Source organism: Pinus tabuliformis, chromosome 6 (assembly GCF_031772625.1).
Source record: "Pinus tabuliformis cultivar Carrire ecotype Pingquan chromosome 6, CPIR1, whole genome shotgun sequence".
In the NCBI taxonomy this organism is placed as follows: domain Eukaryota; kingdom Viridiplantae; phylum Streptophyta; class Pinopsida; order Pinales; family Pinaceae; genus Pinus; species Pinus tabuliformis.
Genome location: NC_142292.1, coordinates 176,622,382 through 176,642,295, shown reverse-complemented (window position 1 = coordinate 176,642,295; position 19,914 = coordinate 176,622,382). Strand labels below are relative to the sequence as shown.

General features: G+C 36.0%; 1 pseudogene; it reads right to left on the bottom strand.

The window, feature by feature from the left end:
• Positions 1–17,549: 17,549 nt before the first annotated feature.
• On the bottom strand, positions 17,550–18,063 carry LOC149258052 (germin-like protein 1-3 pseudogene; annotated as a pseudogene).
• Positions 18,064–19,914: the final 1,851 nt, after the last annotated feature.

The window sequence follows — 19,914 nt, the reverse complement described above, 5'->3', positions numbered from 1 at the left end:
AATCATGATAGGGTGAATTGAACTTTCAGGTGTCATGGGTTCGAGTTTTTAGGAGTATTTATGCTCATGCTTCCATCGAACGCTTAAAACAATGTATAGATTGTAATGAACAGAATGTGCCAAAGTAGATGTGGTTAAAGGTGTGTTGATCCAGAGGTCCCTCTCTGTTAATATTTTTTTATTTCTAAGACCCCGACTAATTTGTTGAACAACAAAAGGTATTGAAAGGATCTTGAAAAGACCTATCAGAAAACCCCTAAATTAGTAGTCGAGTCTTATTTACTTTGAACCAAAAATCAATCCAAATTTACAATTTAAACTAGGAGATTATTGATAGTTTAAACGAGAGAAGAATATTTAAAAATAATAATAATAAGTTTGAAAGGGTAAAACTCTTAATGGAATCACCATCTAAAGAAACTACGACATTACATATCGTTGCAGCTTCAAACAGTGAAAAATAATCCAAATCACTGTGAAAACAAGATTACCATCATTTACTAGAGAAACAGAACACCAAAGAGTTGAAACTCTAGCCTAACACGGAAGAAATATCAGTCTATAGGGAAAAACTATGCCAAATTACAAGTTTGGGAGGATAGTTGGGTAGCCAGGCTTCCTCGCTCGTAATGGTAACTAATGAGGAATGAAACATCTAGTCCTAGGAAACTTATATTAAGAAAGGCAATATCTAAATAATGTATTTAGCTTTTCCTATTTGGAAACTCATAAGAAAGCAGGCATGTTCTAGATATGTATTTGCGACCTCTTCAAAAGGAAATCAAGCCTCATGATAATAGAAGTGAATGTTACAGCCTTCAATCTTATCTTGTGTGATTGTGCTTGATTCATTAATTCTTAGTAGAGTTTTGTAAGATCCAACTAAGAGGTGAGGCTCTCTAAGACCTCTTTGAGCCTCACCTCCCATCAATTGCAAATCAATTGGTATCAAAACAAGTCACTCCTTGAGGCCTGATCTATTTTTTTTAAATGATCGTTTATTTAATGGCTCTCTTTTTTTTCCACCTGCAAAATGTTCTTATTTTCTAGTCATTCTACATTCACTTTATTTCTTAATATTTATCTTTTTCTTCACACATTCCCTAGCTACGATGTCTCAGTTTCTCTGCCTCATCACAACATCTACAACATCGATGTCCACTTTTCTTATAAGTCTATGACACATTTACAGTTCAAGTATATCTCTTTTGTCGCCTATTTCTGTACCACACCTAGAATCCATGAGTTTTTATATCACGAGTAGCATTTGAAGCAGGTTCCCTTTGGAGATGTGCCCTCCTATCTCGCTTGAGTTGGAACCTGATTCAAATCCATCAGTTTCAGCATAGTAACATCTGTCTTGGGTTCATTTCAATACGTTCCCCCCCTCCCCAATCTATGTAGGCATATGAATATTTCATCGACAGTCATCATCACATCACATCAACTCCAGTAGCATCCAGCTTGGATTCATTGGAGATATGCCCTCCCACCCTAGGTTATGTAGGAACCTGATACTTCATCAAGAGTGAAAATCACATCACATCAACTCCAACGGCATTCAAAAATCATTTCAGCCATGGCTTCACACTTAAATCGAGAGACAGAAAGTAAGGGATGCTTTCCATCTAAACCGGGAGGAATTGGGCAGCCAGGCTTCCTAGCTCATATTGGTAACATCTAATGAGGAAGGAAACATCTAATCCTAGGAAACTTATATCAAGAAAGGAAATATCTAAATATGTATTAATCTTTTCCTATTTTGAAATAGATAAGAAAGCAAGCATGTTCTAAATATGTAATAATGTTGATTGACTTGGGCCGTACCCATAATTTTATTCATTGTAAGATAGCCAAGGAATTAAATTGCTTCCTATATCTAGCACCAGAGTGTCAAGTGATGGTTACAAATGGAAGAACCATAAATTTCTATGGAAAGCGCCATAATATCAAGCTATCCATGGGAGAATATGTGTTGAATAGTCTAATTATTTCCATTCCAATTGGTGGTGCCAATGTTGTACTAGGAGTCCAATGGCTACAATCTTTGGGTACGATAGCTTTTAATTTTCAAGAACTTTTCTTGAATTTTTTTCAGAAGTAAAGGAATTTGAATTAATGGGTATCGCATGGAAAATGGGAAATATAATCAACTCTAATGGCATGAAAAATATTCTAAAGAAAGAATAACATGGCGTAATTCCTCAATTATGTTAGCTAGACGTTCCCATGTCGAAATCATCTATTTCTCTAGATCTCCAAAAATTCTTGGACAATCATTCCAAGGTATATGAGACTCCCAATGGCCTCCCACCTATTAGTGATCATGATCATGTTATTCATTTGATTCCATGAAGGGTTCCTCCAAACATCAAGCCTTACAGATATCCCTATGCCCAAAAGAGTGAAACTCAATGTATAGTTGCAAAAATGCTAGAGGTTGGTATAATTCAACCCTGCCAAAGTTCTTTCTCTATTCCAATAGTATTGGTGCACAAGAAGGATGGATCATGGCACATGTGTATGGATTATATGAAGCTCAACAAGATAATTATTAAAGATAAATTTCCTATTCCTGTCATTCATGAATTATTGGATGAATCTCATGGAGCAATTTACTTCACCAAGTTGGACCTTCGTTCATGATATCATCAAATCAGAATGAAGACTAAAGACATTCTGAAAAAACATTTAGAAATCATGAGGGTCATTATAAATTTTTGGTCATGCCTTTTGGCCTTAGAAATGCACCTTCTACATTTCAAGGTTTGACGAATTCCATTTTCAAACCCTTCCTTATAATTTTTGTGTCAATATTTTTTGATGTTATACTAATCTACAAAAAGTCCTAGAAGGATCAAGTTCAACAGGTTGATAGAGTGCTCAAAATATTGGATGAAAAAAATTATATGCAAAAGCCTCCAATTGTTTCTTTGGAGTACAAGAGGTGGAATATTTGGGTCATATTGTATCTCCTGAAGGTGTTAAGGTAGACCCTAGAAAAATTAAAGTCATTAAGAAATGGAAAATCCCCACATCCATAAAGCATCTATGAGGATTTCTTGGGTTGACAGGGTATTATCGCAATTTTTTTAAGCATTATGGGAGAATAAAAGCACCTCTAACAACATTACTGAAAAAAGTTGCATTTTCTTGGACTCCAGAAGCAACGAAATCCTTTGAACATCTTAAATAGACAATGTGACAAGCACTAGTCTTAGCTATGCCAAACTTTACAAAAACCTTTATTATGGAATGGGATGCCCCAGGAAATGGAATTGGTGTTGTTTTAATGCAAGAAGGAAGGCATGTTGCTTTCTAAAGTCATCCAATCAAAGGAAAGTATTTACACAAAGCTATTTATGAGAAGGAAATGTTGGCGATACTACATGCACATAAGAAATGGCGACCTTACCTAATGGGAAGACACTTCAAGGTAAAAACAGATAATGATAGTCTTGAATACTTTTTAGAACTAATATTATCTTCAAAAGTGCAAAAAAAATGGGTGACAAAGATGCTGGGTTATGACTTTGAAATCATCTACAAAAAAATGGAAGCAAAACATTGTTGGGGATTCACTCTCAAGAAAGGATGAGGATGTGGAAGCATTTATTTGTGCCATTTCTATTATCCAACTAGATTGGATAAACGAAGTAGGGGATGAATAGAAGAATGAAAAAGAAGTGTGGGCACTCATTCAAAAGTTACAACAAGACCCCAATACATCTGATACATTTAGCTAGAAAAATGATTCGATATGGTACAAAGATCGCTTATACCTCTATAAGAATTCCAAACTAAAACAAAATATTCTTATGGAATTGCACATCTCTCCCTTAGGAGGGAACTTGGGGATTTTTAGAACTTACCACAGAGTTAAGAAGGAATTTTTTTGGCATGGCCTTAAATCTCATATTCAAAAGTTTGTGGTGGAATGTTTGGTTTTCCAACAAAATAGAATTGAAACAATTAAGACCCTAGGTCTATTACAACCTTTATCCATTCCAAGTCAATGTTGGGAGGAAGTTTCATTGAATTTTATCACGGTTTTACCCAAGTCCAAAGGAAAGAGTGTCATCATCGTGGTAGTTGATAGACTTACCATGTATGCACACTTTTGTGCATTATCTCATCCCTTTAAAGCCAGTGCAGCGGCTACTGTGTTTATGAAAACAATTCAAAAGCTACATGAAAACCCAAAGATTATTGTAAGTGACAGAGATTCCATTTTCACTAGAAATTTTTGGACAGAATTATTTTCTTGTCTGGGTACTCAGTTAGCTAATAGCTCATCTTATCATCCTCAATCTGATGGGAAAACTGAGATAGTGAACAAATATTTGGAAGGATATCTTCATTGCTTTGTATATGATAAATAGACACAATGGGTCAAATGATTGCCTCTAGTTGAATGGTGGTATAACACTTCCTTCCATATTGTAGCAAAAATGACCGCATTTATGGCACTTTATGGATATCATCCACCGTCCATCACATCATTTTTAAGAGAAAATTCTAAGGTTCAAGTAGTGGAAGATCACATCAAGCATCAACAACAATTTCTCCAACTCTTAATGGATAACCTCACTTTGGCACAAAATCAAATGAAACAATAGGCACATCAACATTGTAGTGAAAGAATTTTTGATGTAGGTGACTAGATATTTCTTCGGCTACAATCGGACAAACAAATGTCCCTCAACCAAGCTAAGAAGGATAATAAATTATCACCAAAGTATTATGCTCTGTACAAGGTGTTGCAAAAGATTGGTACTATGGCATACAAATTGGAGCTTCCTACAACTTCTCAAGTGCACCTAGTTTTACATGTTTCATGCATAAAGAAGGTTATAGGTGACAAGCTCCCGGCTTAAACAATATTGCTAGAACTTGAAAAGGAAGGAAAAATCATATTGGACCCTGAAGTAGTCACATAAACAAGAACTTGATAGCTACGAAATCTATCAATTTTAGAGTATCTCATCAAGTGGAAGAAGTTACCCATTGAATATTCCACATAGGAGGATGATAATTTTATACAGAAGCATCCAAAACTACTCAAGCGTTGAGGACAACATTTTTTTGAAGGAGAAGAGCATGTTAGGTACCTATAATACTAGTGTATTCCCTTATTATTATTGTCATTGTATCCCCTTATTGTTATTATTTTGCCCATGTTGTGCCCATACTCGTATTATTGTGCCCCATAGAAGCCCGTTGTTGTTATTATTGTGTCCTTAGATTATTATTGTTATGTCGGCTTTGACTATATTGTGACCACTTAGACTCCTATATATAGATAGGAGGGCTTATCAGTTGTATCATCCATGAATTGTTCATTTGTGTAATGTAAAGGAGGTTGCCCCCTCGAAGAGGCTGATTTTGAATTTGTTTTTCTATCTTTCTTTCTATTTTCTGAGCTGGTTACATAACAATCATAGATAATTGAAATTTAAATCTTAGGAATACATGCAAGAGTTTGGATATGCTTGAGCTAAAAATTATTTTTCTCGAATAAAAAGCGATGTTGAATGTAGATGATGTAACTCATTCAGTATCTTACCTATATTTGATATGCATCCAAATTATAGGATTCTTCATTGGCCTCATCAATTCCACCTTCCACCAATCAAATAAAGTTGGATTATTTTTTATGATTCTTTTAAATTTATTAGTTCTTTTATTTTCATCTTAACAATTAATTATTGATTTTGTTTCCATATTTATATTTTTCATTATTTTAATTGAGTTAGTACATGTTTATTCTAGAAAAATAGTTGCCATTGGTCGTCCTAAAAAGAATAAACAACCATTATCACTTCTGGGCATGTGATTTTATGCTCATCCACCTTAAAAAAATGGGAGATAATATTTCCATGGCCTTATGATGTAAAATATTGTCATGGGGTTGAAAAGATGAAATATTCATTGTGTGTTAGATATAAAAACAAAACTCCATTTGCTAAAGATGAAAGCACTACTCTTAAGTTGGTAGTCTAAATTCCCGTCATAAATCAGAAGCTCATAAATTGTCTCTACAACGTTTGTATGGAGAAACAAAAAGAAGTAATCCTTCAATTACCAAACATGTACAACTAATAGTATATGCTCAAAAGGATAGAGTTAAATTAGTAATTCAAATATGTATTTTAATTCCATACATGGCTTATGATTAGAAGTGTTTATATCAATTTGTGACTTGAATAGGTATAAATACACTACAAACATCCTTCGAACTAATGAATACTAAGCATATCCAAATACAACATCCGGAAAAGAGTTTCTATAAGCTTCCAAATAGATATATTGGCAAAGGTTAAAATATGAGATTTTCCAGTGTCCATTATACTCAATTTTACATGATGAAAGTGTTACAAAACCATCGACCAATGTTTGATTACTTATATTACATATTTGACAAATAAAGGAAGATGCTAATATGTGACAAGATTCGTAATCTTACTTCAAGTTACGGATGGAACAAATCAGACTATGTTAGCAATGTTAATCTAGGTTGTCATTGATGTCAATATAGCAGTGTTTGTGATGGAAAATTCTTTGATACATGATTACCCATTGATGCCCATTGTTCATAATGCTCATAGAGATGAAAGTTTGATATATGATGATATGATGAGATGGAGGACCCAAGTGGATTGAACAACAGGAGGTCAATTGAATAACAAATGACGCGGGAGGTCAATTGAACAACAATTGAACAAAAAATGACACAAGAGGTCAATTGAATAGCAAATGACACAGGAGGTCAATTGAACAACAATTGATCAAAAAATGACACAAGAGGTAAATTGAACAGAAAATGACGCAGGAGGTCAATTTAATAGCAATTGAACAACATTTGAACAACAAGTGACGCAGTAGATCTAATGAAGCAACAGGAGTAAGAAGCCAAAGAGTAAGATGAAGAGCTTATTGAAAGCCATCAAGGAAAGAATCTATTAGAGTAAGAGAAGCAGGTTATCGCATATGCCCAAGGGTAAGTGTTAAAGAAAGAACAAAGATAAACAGCGATAATAGAGGAGTAAAGAAGAAAACTATCGGAAGAGCATAAGAGTGAAGAGAACTCACAGGAGCAACAGCTATCAGAAGAGCCGAGGTAGGAAAGTATGGACTTCCTTGATCGTGGCTGAAGTCCTGCACTCAATCCTAGTCGTCGATCTCATAGTCAACCCTTAGATCACAGTCAACTGTGGGGGTTAAGGACGTTTTTAATCCATGTGCCAGTCAAAGTCCTATACACCATCGATTGTGATAAGGCTGTGGATCCAACGTATTTATTAACAACTGTTTATTGAAATATTGCATCAACTGCATCACAATTCTTGAAGCCTTGTTGTTACACTGAAATCCTTCAATTGCAATATGTAATACAGAGGAAGTAATAAACAATGGGAACCCTTTCAGCAGTCTATAATATTAGTAGAAATCATATCAATAGTTCTACTTTATGCCACCACTCAAAACCTCCAATTGCAATATGTAATACAAACCTGATAGTTCCATTACATACGCCTTAATCTGATATCGTGTCTGCGACATCGTAAGTCTCTTTAAAGCCTTGTCATGTTGAAACCCCCAATTTCAATTTGAGCTATGGACCCAACCTATTTATGAAAACAATCCTAATGTAATATCACATCCACCTATCGGAATGATCATATCGCATGCCATAAAGGGATGTATATCCATCGGCCGTAGGGGATCGACTATGTTATGAGAAGACCACCGGAAGTTACGATTTTGATTAAAGGTGATGACGTGGCATGTGGGACTTCCATATGGGTAATGTATCTTGGGCGTCTATCACAGAGAAGAGGTAACAGTTCACAACTCGTGAACTTGAAGGAACAGAGGAAGCCAGAAGGTCAAGCAAATGAAAGAAGAAGTTGAAAGGTCAAGAAGCCAAAGGTATGGCAGATGATGAAGGTACAAAAGAAGCCAAAGATCGAGTGAGAGAAGTAAGAAGAAGGATAGAAGCAAGCCATAGGTCCAACAGGACTGAAGGAAGCTGAAGGTCCATCGGGACAGAAGGAAGCAGAAGGTCCAGGAGGACAGAAGGAAGCTGAAGGTCCAATAGGACAAGAGGAAGCTGAAGGACGAAGCAATTTTGTTTATTGGGTTAGTTAATGAAAAGCTCGGCCTTGTGTTTCATAGTGATTCAGATAATAGTTCAAAAGGACTCTCTGCATATCTAAGAAGATTATCTGAGTATGAACAGGGTTGTTCTTAATTGAAGGCACAATATGAAACTGCAACAGTCACTCCTCTAAAGAAGTCACTCCTGAAGCAGTTACTCCTGAAGCAGTGACTCCCAAAGCATTTACTGTGACAGTGAGAACAAAGGCTTGAAACAGAGAGTTGTTTTTGTGCAGAGCTAAGTGCAGTTTATTGTAGACACATTGAAGTTGTGTGAAGACTATTGTAGATCATGATGGCTATTTGAAATCATCATGAGGTAACTAAGCAGAATCTGTGTGGGCAATATGAAGAGTTGTGAAGACTCCTCATATGAAGACAGGTTGTCACTAATGATGTAGCATGGAGACTACAGTGAAGCTGTACGTTGATAGAATTCAGTGAAGAAGATTTTGGGAGCAGAGAATTACTATCAAACATATCTAGACAAAATATAGTAGTGGGATAGAGCCGAGAGGGTTGGTGCCCTAAAGGTTGGAGACTCAAACAGACAAGGTTGGTGCCTTGACAAGATAGGTTTGGTGCCCTTGGGGTTGGTTCCTCAGAATTGGAAGGATTGGTGTCCTTAGAGTTGGTGCTCCTAAATACAAGGTTGGTGCCTTGAGAAGATACGGTTGGTGCCCTAGAGGTTGGAGCCTCAAAAAAGACCAAGTTGGTGCTTGGCAACGGATTGGAGCCTTATATATATTGTATCTGATTTATTGTAAAGATTATATTAATAAAAACATTTATTCCTATTGTTCACTTTGTGTTCTAAATATAAATGAGTTAACTGGTAGAAATAACAATTGAAAAGGAATACTGATTCACCCCCCCCCTCCCGCTCTCAGTATTTCCAACAATCGGTATCAGAGCTAGTACGTTCACTCAAAATCCTAATAGCTTGAAGGTTGATCATCATAACACAAATGGTGAAGCCAAGGAAGAAATTCTCCAATCCTCCTAAAGATGTGTCTCCCTCTACCACTGAAATAGAAGTCAATCAATTTGTGAAGGCTCCATGGTTCAATGAAAACTTTGATATATGGGAAGCAAGAATGAGGAATTTATTAAAGACTCAAGGCATTGAAGTATGGGAATCAGTAATTACTGATAACATGATGAATGGAGAATACAAGGAGTACAATGCAAAAGCGATGATGGCAATCTTGATTGGGTTACCAGATTCTATAAAGAACAATTTAGGAAAATGTTCATTAGTGAAGTGTATATGGGATAAACTTCATGATCTTCACTTAAAAGGAGCATTGATAATCATCTCTAGTCAATAAAATGATGGAAAACAAGAATAAAATCTAGAGCCCGTCAAGGAAGTTGAAGATAAGATTGATGACATCAAGGCTAAAGAAGACCTAGAAAATGAAGAGAATGAAAAAGACTTTGTAGAAGATCTCCTCACTAAACTTATGGCTGCCATGGAAGAGATTATCAATTTGAAAAAGGAAAATGAGGAATTTAATAAGAAAGCACTAGCTGGTGACCAAGACCAAACAAGGAAGAAAGTTGACCTTGTTAAGCTTCAAGTACAAGAAAGGGATGAAGAGCTTGCCAAGCTTAAGAAGGAATTTCATTAAAGCAAAAGAAAACATCATGAAGAAGTCATATCCCTGATAAATCAATTGGATAAAGAAAAGAAATGGGAAGATACCTTGTCAAGTCAACTTGAATAAAGTCAGAAGAGCTTGAACAAACTTGAAGAAGAGATTGGTCAGTACAAGGTAGAGGTCTCCTCTCTCAAATCTCAACTACAAGAAGAAAGAAAATTAGCACAAGGAGCCGAGAATACAATGGAAGCATTGGAAATCATAGAAGGACAGGTTGATGAAGTAGAAAAGGAGAGAAACACCATGATATATCAACTATAAGCAAAGGATGGAGAAATATTCAAATTAAAATCTAACATCAACCTTATGAAGGATGAAACATGTAAAGCTACAAGGATCAAGGAAGAAATGGAGAGCAGTCTAGCAAAGGAAAATGAAGAAATCTTCAAAATGAAGTCAGATATCATGTCCCTTAAATTAGAAGCAAATGAAGCAATACGTATTAAGGAAGAGATTGAGAAATAACTTGCTAAGAAGAATAATGACCGTGAAAAATTGGAAGAAGAGATTGTCTCCCTCAGGAAAAAGGTTGAAGGGATGGATAAAACCTTGAAGAGCTCTCAAGCCTTGGATGACATGCTCAGCCATCAAAGATGTCCTATTGATAAATCAGGTCTCGGGTATGAAGGTGAATCCTCAAGCAAGAATGATAATGCTTCAAACAACAAGGATATGAGGAAGTCAGAAAGAAATTTTGATGCTCCTAGTTTCAACAAAGGTAAGGTTAAGAGTCAAGGCGTTAATGAAGGAAGTCATGTTCCAAGAAGAAATGAAAATGTTGTCAAGGATGCGAGAAGCAATAATTATCATCAAAGGATCTCAAGGCAGAAAGGCTTCAGAAGTACATCAAGGAAATCTCCATCTCCGAGGTACCAAAGTTTATTTCTTGGTTATTTTTATTCTTGTTCAAACTTTGGACACATGGCAAAATATTTTAGGGCTTATAATAATCCCCGTCAATCTCTGAGAAGCAATTTCGCAAGAGGAAGTCATGAATTCTTATTCATGAACAACATAGAATTCTTCAAGTGTCATAACATTGGTCATATGGCATGTAATTGTAACTTGATTTGGGCACCTTCTCAAGCTAGAACCATACTAGAAAAGAAATTTATACAAGTATGGAGAAGAAAGAAAATACAATTTGAAAATCTCTTGAACCCTCCAGCTAGCAACACATGTTGTTGACTTGATGAAGATATTCTTCATATTTCGAGTGCTTTATGAAGGGATTCTGCCAAAAAGAGACCATGCATACAGTTAAGGGGAGCATGTGATTCTTGATCATTATTGCAGAAGCTATTCATGAAAGGGTCCTTGTGAAATCCTTGTTGAGCTATATTAACAATCATCCTATGATAAAGATCATTTCTCAGGAGCACTACATTGAAGAACATCATCTTGTAACCATTCTTTGGACTGTTGTTGAAGATGTTTTCCACTTGATCACTAAGTATAAATTGGAGTAGCAGAGAAGGCTATCCAATGCTAGAGAAATAGGGCAAATAACTATGTTGTTGGTATTACAGAAATTGAATGTCTCGACTTAGGGGGATAATGTGAGAACTGGTAAATCAAGGACAGTAATAGAGGCTTTGTTTGAAGGGAAAATCAACTTATCGTTTTCAATTTTGTAGCAATAACATGAATCTTGATATGATTCCAAAGTATATGAGGTGTCAGTTGTTAGAGGAAGATCTGCAAGGAAGGATTTATAAGGGCACAATGCCAGAAACAGGGGAGGAGGTGACTCTCAAGGTCACTTACATACATTTTACAGAAGGAATTCCCCCCACTTCCATTAGAGAGATATCAATTTTTTGGATGCTATTTGATAACGCCTGCAACATTGTCAAGTTATGAGATGTGGAACGCCGAAAGAGTCGACACGGCCAATTTTGCCTTCATATATTATTTGATGATATGAAGTTGAATCTTTTTTTTATTTATCAACAGATATCGGACGTAGTCACTCACAATGCCACCCCTGGTTATCAAGGAAATTATGTACGAGCTTGTGAAAGGCATTGCTACTATGCATGGCCATGGTGTCATGCACAAAAGCCTAAATCCTAAAACTGTATGGATAGCAACGAAGGACAGGGAATTTGTGTCACTGAAAATCGTAAGGTGTTTTCTGGGAAGAGCTACCAATTTATCTCGCAAGACTTATACGAAGAGGGTATGGGTGCGCTAGTACGTATCTCCTGAACTGCTCTTGGGTCAGGATACCTACTGTCTTTCTATTGATATGTGGAATGTTGGCTGCATTTTTGTTGAATTGTATAGAAGGGAGCCTCTCTTTGTGGGATGGAATGATTTCAAGATTCATCAGGTGATCTTCAGCTTGCTCAGAACTCCAAATGAAGAAGTTTGGCCAGGAGTTTCACAACTCAATTATTGGCATCCTTTTCCTTGATGGGAGTCCTGTGATCTCAGAATCGAAGTCCCAGATTTAGATGATGATGTTTTCGATTTTTTATCGAAACTGTTGTATTGGCTTCAAACTACAAGAACATGTGAAAGAAAATATGATTTGATGCTTTGAAGGAATCCTGATTTGAAGAAAGATAGCGAGAATGACAATTTTAGTGGCATCTTCTCCTAATTCGGACTATAAAAACTCCTTAATTCTGACTATGAAGACAACAAAATTCGGATTGCAAAAGCATAAAAACTTGGACTTGAACATTTGGTGTATGGCTATTTGGAGCCTATTTGGAAGCACTGAAATGGAGCATCTTTAAGTATTGTTGAAAGCATTATGAAGAAGTTTTAAGACATGAAGAGGGGATAATGTGCTAGTTGATGATGAGGCAGCAATCCTTCTATCTTGAGTAAAAAGAAGAGCACCATGACAGGGGGAGTAACATACCCATAAAAATATACTATTCATAAAGAACAGAAGCAGTTCGACAGGGGGAGTCCTTGTGCACTCCTTTTCCATTGATGTCAAAGGGGGAGAGAAGAAGAATATTGCCATGAATGACAAAGGGGGAGATTGTTAATCTATGTTGTCATTCATGTCAATATAGTAGTGTTTGTGATGGCAAATTCTTTGATAGATGATTGCCCATTGATGCCCATTGATCATAATGCTCATAGAGATGAAAGTTTGATATATGATGATATGATGAGATGGAGGACCCAAGTGGATTGAACAACAGGAGGTCAATTGAACAACAAATGATGCAGGAGGTCAATTGAACAACAATTGAACAGCAAATGACGGAAGAGGTCAATTGAACAACAATTGAACAACAAATGACGTAGGAGGTCAATTGAACAACAAATGACACAAGAGGTCAATTGAAAAGCAATTGAACAACAAATGATGCAGGAGGGAAATTGAACAACAAATGATGCAGGAGGTCAATTGAACAACAAATGATGCAGGAGGTCAATTGAACAACAAATGACGCAGTAGATCTAGTAAAGCAATAGGAGCAAGAAGCCAAAGAGTAAGATGAAGAGTTTATCGGAAGCCATCAAAGAAACAAGTCATTGGAGCAAGAGAAGAAGGTTATCGCATATGCCCAACGGTAAGTGTTATCAAAAGAACAAAGAGAGATAAGAATAATAGAGGAGTAAGAAGAAAACTATCAGAAGAGCGGAAGAGTGAAAAGAAGTCACAAGAGCAAAAGCTATCGGAAGAGCGGGGGTACGAAAGTACAGAATTCCTTGATCATGGTTGAAGTCCCGAACTCAATCCTAGCCGTTGATCTCATATTCAACCCTTAGTTCATGGTCAACTACGGGGGTTAAGGATGTTTTTAATCCATGTGCCAGTTGAAGTCCCGCAAACCATAGATTGTGATAAGGTTGTGGATCCAACAAATTTATTAACAACTATTTATTAAAATATCACATCCACTACATCACGAGTCTTGAAGCCTTGTTATTACTAAAATCCTTCGATTGTGATATGTAATACAGAGGAAGTAATAAACCATGGGAACCCTTTCAACAGTATAAAATATTAGCAGAAATCATATCGGTAGTTTTATTTTATGCCACCACTCAAAACCTCCGATTGCGATATGTAATACGGACCCGACAGTTCCATTACATACGCCTTAATATGATATCGTGTCTGCGACATCACAAGTCTCTTTAAAGCCTTGTCATGTTGAAACCCCCGATTACGATTTGAGTTGCAGACCCGATCTATTTATGAAAACAATCCTAATGTAATATCACATCCGCTTATCAGAACGATCATATCGCATGTCATTAATGGATGTATATTCATCAGCCGTAGGGGATCGACTATGTTAAGAGAAGACCTCTAGAAGTTGCGATTGTGATTAAAGGTGATGATGTGGCATGTGGGACCTTCATATGGGTAACGTATCTCGGTCATCTACCACAGAGAAGAGGTAACAATTCACAACTCGTGAACTTGAAGGAATAGAGGAAGCTAGAAGGTCAAGCACACAAAAGAAGAAGTCGAAAAGTTGAGAAGCCAAAGGTATGGCAGATGATGAAGGTACAAAAGAAGCCGAAGATCGAGTGAGAGAAGTAAGAAGAAGGATAGAAGTAAGCCGTAGGTCTAGCAAGAAAGAAGGAAGTTGAAGGTCCAGCAGGATAGAAGGAAGTCGAAGGTCCAGGAGGATAGAAGGATGCCAAAGGTCCAACAGGACAGGAGGAAGCCGAAGGACGAAGCAATTCTTTTGATTGGGTTAGTTATTGAAAAGCTTGGACCTGTGTTTCATAGTGATTCAGATAACAGTTCAAAAGGACGCTCTGCAGATCTAAGAAGATTATCTGAGTATGAACAGGGTTGTTCTTAATTGAACGCACAATATGAAACTACGATAGTCACTCCTCTAAAGAAGTCACTCCTGAGGCAGTTACTCCTAAAGCAGTCACTCCTAAAGCATTTACCGTGACAGTGAGAACAGAGGCTTGAAACAGAGAGTTGTTTGTGTGTAGAGCTAAGTGCAGTTCATTGTAGACACATTGAAGTTGTGTGAAGACTATTGTAGATCATGATGGCTATTTGAAATCATTATGAGGTAACTTTACAGACTCTGTGTGCGCAATATGAAGAGTTGTGAAAACTCCTTCATATGAAGATAGGTTTTCATTGATGATGTAGCATGGAGACTATAGTGAACCTGTAGATTGACAGAATTCAGTGAAGAAGATTTTGGGAGTAGAGAATTACTATCAAACATATCTAGACAAAATATAGTAGTGGGTTGGAGTCCAGAGGGTTGGTGCCCTGAAGGTTGGAGCCTCAAACAAACAAGGTTCGTGCCTTGAAAAGATAGGGTTGGAGCCCTTGGGGTTGGTGCCTCAGAATTGGAAGGATTGGTGTCCTTGGAGTTGGTGCTCCTAAACACAAGGTTGGTGGCTTGAGAAGATATGGTTGGTGCCCTAGAGGTTGGAGCCTCACAAAAGGCCAAGTTGGTGCCTCGCAACAGATTGGAGCCTTATATATATTGTATCTGATTTATTGTAAAGATTATATTAATAAAAGAATTTATTCCTATTGTTCATTTTGTGTTCTAAATATAAATGAGTTAAATAGTAAAAATAACAATTGAAAAGGAATACTGATTCACCCCCCCTTTTAGTATTTCCAACAAGCAAATATGGATCTATCCTTGATGAAATTAGCTGGATTTGGATCTCATGGAGCTTCTTCCATGAGTTATACACGTGAAAGTTTATCAACTAAATTGTGTTGACATGCTCCTCATTTATTATATGTCCATTGTATAGCTTATCCAGAAGCATTACCAACACATGATGCTTCATCTCATTTTCTAGAGCTGCAATTTATTGACAACTTCTCAAATAAAGTTTATTCTTAGCTTGGAAAAAAATCTAAAACATATGGAGAACTAAAAGATCTACTGGAAACATTTCAAATCACCACATTAGAGGTGCTTTAAATTCACTAAATTAGGTGGTTGTCGGGAAGAATGGCCATGGAAAGACTTGTTATACTCATGCCTTCTTTGTTAAAATATTGGGAGTTAGGGGAGAAATAAATTTATGACTTGGAAACAATATTTCAAGTACAATTTCACATCCATTTATTTGTAGATGTAATTATTGAGTTAAATAAGTTGCATCAATGTTCCAAGATTATCAAGTGGGTATTTCTTCTATTGGCACTACTTTAGATATTATAATTAGCATGCTTCATCAGTGGTTTTTAGGAGGCATATTTGGAGTTGGTACACCACACACATCATGCAAAAAACATAGAAGGAAACTCTTGGGTTTAAAGATAGTGCAGTTATACTACATGTACATCCATTGAGGTTCAAGAGTTGTCACAATAAATATAGATCAATGATATTAGATGATTGCATTATTTTGGGAAAAATCTTTGTAATGAAGGTAATGATTCTCTAAATATGAGGTTCACAGATTTGATAAATATTTAATGCTGCTAATTTTTTAAGTCCTGGCCATTATTATGAAGAGAGAGATGATAGAAATGTCCAACCAAAAAGGTTCAAATAATATAAACCACCAGCTAATTATTTTAATAATTTTTAAAAATTCAAATAATACAATTCACCTTTAGCAAAATGCAATTAACATTTTGAAAATTCAAATAATACAATTCACCTTTAGCAAAATGCAATTAACATTATAAATTATTGACAACTTTCATTAAATAAATTACAAAAATATTTGTAATAAAAAGATTTTAAAATCTCAAGTAATATTTTGAAATAAGACTTCTAGAATTTTAATTTAATTATCAATAATTATTAAGTGGATGGTAGACATTTATTCTCCCTAGAATATTCTAAAACATTTTTAATGATATACACAAATAAAAATTAATATTTTTTTCAAATTAATTATATTTTTTTCCCTTTTAATTAAATTCTTAAACATCTACAATTGATAAACTGTATATTAGATAATAATATTATAACAAAATTATTTAAAAATAAAAAATCTTCATATTTATATATATATATATATATATATATATATAAAATTATATAATTTAAAATATAAATATACAACAAATAAAAAAACTTTAAAATCTTACTCTCTTTCTCATGTAAACAATCCTTTCCATCAAATGTCCATAATTTAAATATCCTTTTGAATAAATTAATATTGATAATAAAAAACATTAAAATCAGACATGCTCTTTATCGTGTAATCGTTTAATCTATTCTATAATCTAATTAATAGTTGATAATATGCAGACTCTGGCTCTTAGTTCTGGCCATCCTTAAGTGCATTGCAAATTTCCCAAGATTCGGAATGCTATGGCATGGGTGTGGTCAATTTTTTGACCGTGCAGACGGATATGGGTGCGGTCAATTTTTTGACTTGCTCAAAATTCCCAAATATTTGGGAAATCTGCGATCCAATTGACGTGCCCAGAATTCCCAAATATTTGGGAATTCTGCGATCCACTTAAACTCACCGCTTAGTTCTGTCACTGAATTTTCATAAAAGCATGTCGTTCTCTTTGCGACGTTTGATTCGTCAGCTTTTGTCTGAACCGTTAAAAATTGATACAAACAGTTCAAACGAACACCAATACCTGATGTCAAATCTTGTCATTCATGTATATCGTACGCAATGTCAGATTCCAAATACCGAGCTTTTATTTATATAGATATGGACGAGGATACATATCAGATACTGTACCAATATTATTCTGTCACTCATGGAGTAAGCTAGGGAGCTTCGTTGTAATGCCAGAGCTTCGTTTTATTTATCATCAAATCAAGATCACGAGGATGTGAACTTGTGCTGCAGAATTTCGACGAGCTTGTCATCGATCTGGAATGCTCTGGCAAGAAAAGAGACAGAAACCGGAGGAGAGGCTCCGAACAAAGCCGGCGCAACCTGCTGAGTTCTTGGATTCTGGCTGTTGAGTGCAGAGATGGCCACTGCGTTGACAGGGCCAATGTTCTGTTGGAAATGCAGAAGGCCTCGCGGGAACACAAACACGTCTCCCTTCTTCAGCGTTGTGGATAACAAAGTGTTGTTAGTGGTGACAAACCCAACTAAGAGAGTGCCCTCGATCACCACCAAAATTTCGGTGGCCCGCGGATGTGTGTGAGGAGGGTTAAGGCCGAGAGGAGCTGTGTAATCGAGCCGAACCATGGAGATTCCCAAGGTGTTCAGGCCTGGCAGGTGCATTACAAATGTCAAAAGCTGGCGTTACGGCAAATCCCAACTGGTTACTCGTATCTCCTGGTTTATCTAGGCCCGTCAAACGGAAGTCATTAGCTGTGACCATCATCGCATTCTTACATGGGAACCCATTCACAATAACAGCACAATTCGCGAAAAAAGATATATATATATATATATATGATGATGTTAACACACATTCCCGAACTCACCAGACATATATTATATTGCATGTAATTACATTTCATAATGTGTTCAAACATAACGTGTATGGAGTCTGGACATCAACAACATAATGTGTTCAAACATAACGCACCATACATATCATAAGATCACCAGTACTGCAAGTGCTAACACCGGAAAGGATTCCATGGCTGTATCTCACTATTTTTCTTTTGGAAAATGAAAAGTGGTACTGAATTTTATGAATATTGAAGAGAGTTGCTCCCTTTTATAACAATCGGAAAGGATGGTTTTAATTTTTGGTAGTCCACGAACCATAAAGATACTGACCCACCGAACCCTCTCTGCCCCATATGACAGTGTCGGTGTTCTGGTTGGTTAAATATATGACAGTGTCGGTGTTCTGGTTTGTTAGAAAATAAAAATCTAGGTAATGTATAATTATCTCAATCAAGCAAGCAAATCAATTTTAGAGTTTGTCTGTAAATCAAAGTAGGTTTATTTGTGGAGTAGTCATTGTTTCATATTCATTTGGCAAGGAAAGGAGGTTGAATTAAGGGGTGTCACAGGGAAATTAGGAAACATAATATCTAATTTCATCACAAATATTCTAAAGAAAGAAAAACAGGGTATAATTTCACAATTATGTTCACTAGAGGTTCAAACGATGAAATCATCTATTTCTCCTATTCTCCAGAAACTCTTGGAGAATAATTATAAGGTTTAAGCAGTGGAAGATTACGTTGAACAACAATATGTTCTCAACTCTTAAAGGATAACCTCACTTCACTGCAGAATCGAATGAAACAATAGGCAAATCGACATCACAGTGAAAGACGTTTTGATATAGTCGAATGGGTATTTTTATGGCTACAACTATACAAACAAATGTCCCTCAGGCAAGCTAAGAAAAACAATAAATTATCACCAAGGTACTATGGTCCTCACAAGGTGTTGCAAAATATTGGTGCTATGGCATACAAATTTGAGCTTCCTACATCTTCCCGAGTGCACCCAGTTCCCCATGTTTCATGCTTAAAGAAGGTTATAGATAACAAGCTCCTAGTTAAAATAATATTTCCAGAATTTGACAAGGAAGGAAAAATAATATTGGAACCTGAAGAAGTCACAGAAACAAGAACCCGAAAGCTATGAAATCGATCAATTTCAAAGTATCTCATCAAGTGGATGAACTTAGCTGCTGAAGATTCCATATGGGAGGATGAGAATTTTATACAAAAGCATCCAAAACTAATCAAGCCTTGAGGACAACACATTGTGAAGGAGACGGGCATGTTAGGTCTCTATACTATTAGTGTAGCCACTCGTTGTTATTATTTCAACACCGTTATTGTATTCTTGTGTCCATGTAGTCCCCATATTGTTATTATTGTGCCCCATAGAAACCCACTATTGTTATTGTTGTGCCCTTACATTATTATTGTTATGCCGACTTTGAATATATTGTGACCCCTTAGACTCCTATACATTAAAAGAAGGTTTTTTCACTTGTCTCATCCAAGAATTGTTTATTTTTGTAATGTAAAGGAGTTTTTCCCCTCAAAGAGACTTATTTTGAATTCGTTGGTCTATCTCTTCTTCTATTTTATGTGCTGGTTGCATAACATAGCTTAATGTTGATGTGATAATGTGTTATTTTATATTATTGCTACATGATATGTTGTCGATGCACACAATGGTTTTCAATTATGAATGTGAAAATATAAATTAGTATTAAAAGTTAAAATTATCTTTAATACTAATTCACCCCTCT